This window comes from Hordeum vulgare, chromosome 7H (genome assembly GCF_904849725.1).
Source record: "Hordeum vulgare subsp. vulgare chromosome 7H, MorexV3_pseudomolecules_assembly, whole genome shotgun sequence".
Lineage (NCBI taxonomy): Eukaryota > Viridiplantae > Streptophyta > Magnoliopsida > Poales > Poaceae > Hordeum > Hordeum vulgare.
In genome coordinates, this window is record NC_058524.1 from 541,768,372 (window position 1) to 541,774,146 (window position 5,775).

At 37.8% G+C, this 5,775-nt stretch overlaps 1 long non-coding RNA gene across 1 annotated transcript; it reads right to left on the reverse strand.

Annotated features, from left to right (window-relative positions):
- Positions 1-2,553: 2,553 nt before the first annotated feature.
- LOC123410445 lies at positions 2,554-5,470 on the reverse strand. The gene is made up of 3 exons (XR_006613040.1): positions 4,963-5,470; positions 3,228-3,674; positions 2,554-3,003 (listed from the first exon to the last, which is right to left on the reverse strand). It is a non-coding gene; the product is annotated as an uncharacterized LOC123410445 (long non-coding RNA).
- Between the last annotated feature and the right edge of the window lie 305 nt (positions 5,471-5,775).

Consider the following 5,775-nt stretch of genomic DNA (forward strand, 5'->3'; position numbering starts at 1 on the left):
AAAGTTTGATGGTGAGAGTTTTTAGGGATTAACTTGAATAACTTTGGAGCCAACTAAGAGATGGTCCTACCCTTTAACCTTCTATTTGATGAGAATAAGGCAAACTAACCATTTTCAACAACAGATTCAACTATAACACTAAACTCGCTTTGACATTGTGTAGCACATCAATGGGTAAATCTGACCAAGCACGTGAAGCAACAATTTTCTGTAACCAAAGCCTTTGAATTCATGAAGCCAACCATATTGAATTGGGCATTTCACTCTCCCATGAAACCAAACGGTTCATGCTATTTACCTTCTCATGTGCCATGTAGTGGCCTTGATCACCCACTTGGGAGGATCCACTATAATCATGAGATAGATGTGGATGGTGATCAACACAACTCTTGTTGTATTGAAGCAACCATCACGATTCATGAGTAGTGTTTTCCAACCTGGGAGATTATCAACCACCTTATCAGTTAGAATCTGTAAGTCAGCTTTGCTTGGCCTCGTAATATTAAGTAAGAGCCCAAGGTGCTATTAATGGCAACAATATTTTTTGAATTGAGAGGTTCATGGAAAGGAAAGGAGTTCCACACATTGTTTATACAACTTCCTGCCTAAGATGGTTAGGCTATAAGGCATCCTAGCATCGCCTTACATATATACCTGCTTTAGACGCTTAGGCATCAAAGAGGATGGTGCTCACCTTGTGTCGCCTAACTACTTATAGAAAGTGGCTCCAAAACACAAAGTGCAGCATAAAATCCTCCATTTTTTTGCAAACACGCAACAAGAAAAGTGATAACCCTTGACCCCCACTAGACTACAATATAACCCATTCTTATCTAGGAAATACATATAGATCTAGATTTTTGGAGATCTTGCAAGCGAGGATTTCCTTGCAAACATTCCACCACATATCTACAACCATGTGGGTTTCCTTCCTCGTCCTCCTTGCTATTACTGTCATCCTATCTCATCAGGTCCAACCTCAATCACCCCAACTATCGCCATCACTTGGTGGTGGCAGTGGGAAGAAGAGAAAGAAACCCGAGGAAGAAGCAGGAGGGAGTGGGTGTCACATATAAAGTAGGGGCCGTGAAGGAGGAAAAGGTCCAAAACAAAACAACTTTGTACTCCCCTGAGTGAGTAGTCCAATGAAATGAAGGATCTCCGATCGAGCAACATTATTGGTTGTTTGAGGTGTTTGGTGGCATTGAGTTTTCTTTCAGTGGGTTGATGCAATTTTTTCTAGGTTCTCTTATCCATATTTAAATTATTTGAATTTGGAGGTTGGTATGATTTGATCATGCTAAAAATATGTACATTTCTTCAATTTTCATGTGAACCCTCGTGTGTCTTGGTAACAAACTCAAAATTTTAAATATATCAAGGTGGAATGCCTCCCATCCCTGCTGACATGCAATTTCTATCTTTTGTCTTATTGATTGGGTTGTTTTGGTATCTTCATGACACCTACTGCAAGATAGATGTATGGAACAACCTATCTAACATGATGAGCAGAATTCGAAGTTACACATGGGTTCTAAATGTTAAAGAGGTAGCATAAATGAGGGTTTGACATTTTTACAATCACAACGACAACTTCCATTCGGGAACAACTAGCAAATTGGTCGTCGCAAGTGTGAGTGCATCATCGTTAGTGCGCGGGCATCATCTTTATATCAGATGCAAAATACTACAAATCGTAAATAACTAATTTTATTTCTATATGTCTAATGCGCCAAGTCCATCTTATCTATCTCTATTGATACTGTAAGGTATTTAATCTAAATTTAATTTGGGGATCAGTAGTGTATTCATGTTGCTTTAAAGACTAGAGTACCATGAAAGGACCTAGGTGTTTTGTAGTACTATATCCTTGATGGCGCACATTGTCGTGCCCTTCTATTTGGAATGTTTTATGATATAGCTTTACAATTTTTTGTATGATCGAAATAAGTTTGTTGTGTGTGTGCGCGAGCAATCACGCGCATGTCTAGTGAAAGTACTAAAAGTCGGTTGCATAGTGAATTGAATTTCAACATTCATCATCGCGGAAGAAAAGAATGATACCAAACACCAAGTGAGCTCCATATTCAGGATTTTTCTCACAACTAACTACTAAAGTCATTTCAACATGGTGTTATTTATGAAAAAAATGATACTGATCAGGAGATAATCAACTTAAATGCGATAATATATGTACAATATGCACCTAAAAAACTATCCACATGACCTTGTGACGAATTCAAGAAAGCATTCCCATTAATACTATCGGTTGGATTATTATTGTAGCATCTCAACCATGAAAATGGAGAAGGGGAAAATGTAGGATGAGAAAGTGAAAGTATAATACAAGAGACCTTCATAATAAAGAGGTAGCAACTGCCCACCCTTACAAAGAAGAAAATGGCTGATAATAGAGCAATTTTATGTACATATATAAGTGAATAAATTAAAAGAAACTCATGTATATACATGGATAAGAAAACAGTAGAATAGTTGGATATTTCTAGAAATACAATCAAGAATTACAACAGTAATGGAAATAGAGATGCAGGATCGTAATGTCGCAAAGCCAAACATCACTTTAGAGTATAAATAAGGTTGATTGTAGAGATCCAAGTATCATATAATTCAGTTCAGATAAGTATAACTTTTCTTCAAAAACACAGTACATGTAAGTTGGAACTGGCAAACACAAAGTCTATCACCCAGCTGAGTGATAGTTGTCGCACGCAGACGACATAATAAGTAAAACATACAGAAATGATGGATGCATTTGTGCTAGGTGCCTTTGGATCATTCTGTGTTTGTCGGCTGGCAATCAATGGTGTTTTTTCTCATAGATTTGGAGACAACTATGTTGGAGTCATGCATTGAAGAAATATGTAAAGTACTTTATAATTTGGTAGATGGCTATACTGTTGTAGTAAGTGTGTGACCAATTGCACGAGTGATCAACATATTCTATGTTCTGTTGGTGCCATTGTTGTCAATGCTAGTGTTCACCTGTCATTGGAGAAGTTAACAGGTCACAAATATAGTTACTTTTAGTTGTAGTAATTAACTTGTTGCCAACAATTATAATAATGACTTGGTAATGTGAGAATTGATTATAAAATTGACCTAAATATAGGTGATTCAATGACTATAATGAGAATTCAGAGGATAATAGATAGTGAAAAGTTAACGATGATAATAGATAGTCTCATAATTTCAATGAGAAAGCCTACTCAATATCTGTTATGTGGATGTTCATCTTGACATAATCCTAGGCTCGAGCAGGGAGTCAAACCTTCAAGACACATGAGATTACTGAACTATTTCAACAACATATGTACATTGAAATAGGAGCATGATAAATGGACCATAAATATAGTAAATAAACAATGTGGACCAGAAATATAGTAAAGCAAAAACGTAGAATTTCCCTGCCTATAAAGGAGTCTGTCTTTCCAAAAATAGAGGGTACATGTATAAAATCAATAACTGAATATGCATAGGGAGGATAACTGACAAGGACATCACGGTCCACCTAGATCTTCAACCATGGAGTTACTTTTGTGGAACTTCCTTCCATGGGCTTATTAATGTTCTTTGCTGATTTAAAAAAGAAATCCTTGATGAGGAAAGGATGTATTTGCATGCATCACATGTATCTTCCCATACGTCTTATTTCCCTATATAGAAATATCATTATTAAACACATGGACAATACATTATTTAACATAGAATACACGCTAATATGTATTAGTAGGCATGTTCACGTGTCAAGATGAGTAAATTTCTTGTCCTTGTAGAAATCCAATGAAGAGCTTGCAAGCACGATGACATGCCTAAGGAATGGGTTCAGATCTAATAGAAGCTAATTGGCGTGAAAGTTGTACACATGTACAGTTAGTGGGAGCATGAACATCAAACATGGGGAATCTTACGAGTGGGATATGTACATGAAAGGGTGAAACCTACGTATAAGAAGTGGGAAGTAATCTTTATTTGTATAAGCCAAATACAACCTTTATTTGCTAAATACATATAAATAAGGTCATGTATAATCTACAATACTCATGTTGACTTATTGTTGTTGTGTAACATAAATGACCTCACGATATATGACGTTTAATATAATATTGCATGACTCCTTATTTTTGACATTTTCTCAATATAACTGGCATAATTTCCAAGTACAACTGTCCATGGGTGATTCTTGGTTTTTCCAAATAAATTCCAACAGATTAAATTGTTTTCTTTGACTTCTGTTAATTTTCATTGAGTAGCAGAGACGTATATGATATTGCCGTCTTGTGAGATAAAATGGATATTTTGTATTTTGGCATCAAAGTAATTCTATGTATGTAAACCGGAGATCCATTATTCAAGTGTGTCATGATAGTAGCCTCAACTATTTGAGTTGCTAATCGAGTGATGGTCGATCTTTTCCATTACATAGGCCAATGGTTTGGTTAATGTTCCAGAGCAGCATAACAAGAGATCCAACCTTAAGGACCAATCTATGGTGTCAGAAATTAGTTATTGTAATAGCATTAAAATATTTAATATCGACATGGTTCGTCTAAGTTTATTAGCTTGACATCCAGTCTTGAAATATAATCATACCTTCAATATTATCGAGATCGAGTTGGCACCATCTTTAGTACAAGTAGATATATGGCATCAACTTGATAGGTGATAGCACAGTTTTGTAAATATTCCTGGTGATAATTTTTTTATATCTACATAGAAAAGATGGATAATGGCTGATATTTTATAATCACCCGCCTTGATAAGCATGTAAATAGGGATCTACTGTTACATCTATTTTCACACACCCTACCATCCCCAACAGTAAAAACCAGCTCACTGAATGCTTTTCGTTCTTTCTGTTTGGAAGGGAGTGAATCAGGATTGGATAGCATCGTGTTGACCAACTCCAAGAAAAATCTGAAGGAAATTGAGGTAGTAACATACCAATCAGAGATCGGGAGATGAATAGGCAAATCGCCATGCCTTGGCCACCAGCCTACAAGATCGAATAAAAGATCCATTGTTCGGGCGCTGGCACGAAGTTGGGAGACTACACGCCGCATACATGCGAGGATCGGGTACCCACATCCCACACGTCCGCTGGGTTCCTTGCGCTGGATACCCTCGGAGAAGATGGAAGAAAGGGTAGAGATCACCGAAGTAGAGGGGTCGATCGCAGGCTCCCATCACACGCATCGACCTGCAGCGATCCCACACCTCTCATGGATTCAATCAAGCGAGGCACGCTGGCGTCCTCACATCAGGAGCGGATTGAACCGATTGCTCCACTCTTCTCCTTGCATCGGTAGTGCAAGACTGGATGGATGATTGGACATGGTCACTCCTATGGATCACCTTTAGCGAAGACTAGTAGTGGAAGCGGTATAGTGGGCTGGCTGACGGTCCAGTGAAGTAGATGCCTTTGCTTTGGCCTCTAGAGCAGCAACACATAGGAGAGATGGGCCAGTATTAGAATGACGCATGCGAGATGGCTTTACATAGTAGATTTGACAGCCAGAAAATCCAAATCGCGTAAATGGACGGCCAATAATGCAAATCGATGTGTGGGCAGGGATATGTGCGGTTATACTGTCCTCAGTTACCTACGAAAATATTATTTAATCCCAGTAATTTATTGTGCATAACTGAAATTATAATATTTGGAAGAGTAGAAGGACCCCTGGACTCGACCCCAACCGATACACACATCCATATGTGATACCTAGTTTAGTTAAAAGTACATCACAAAGAAAATAG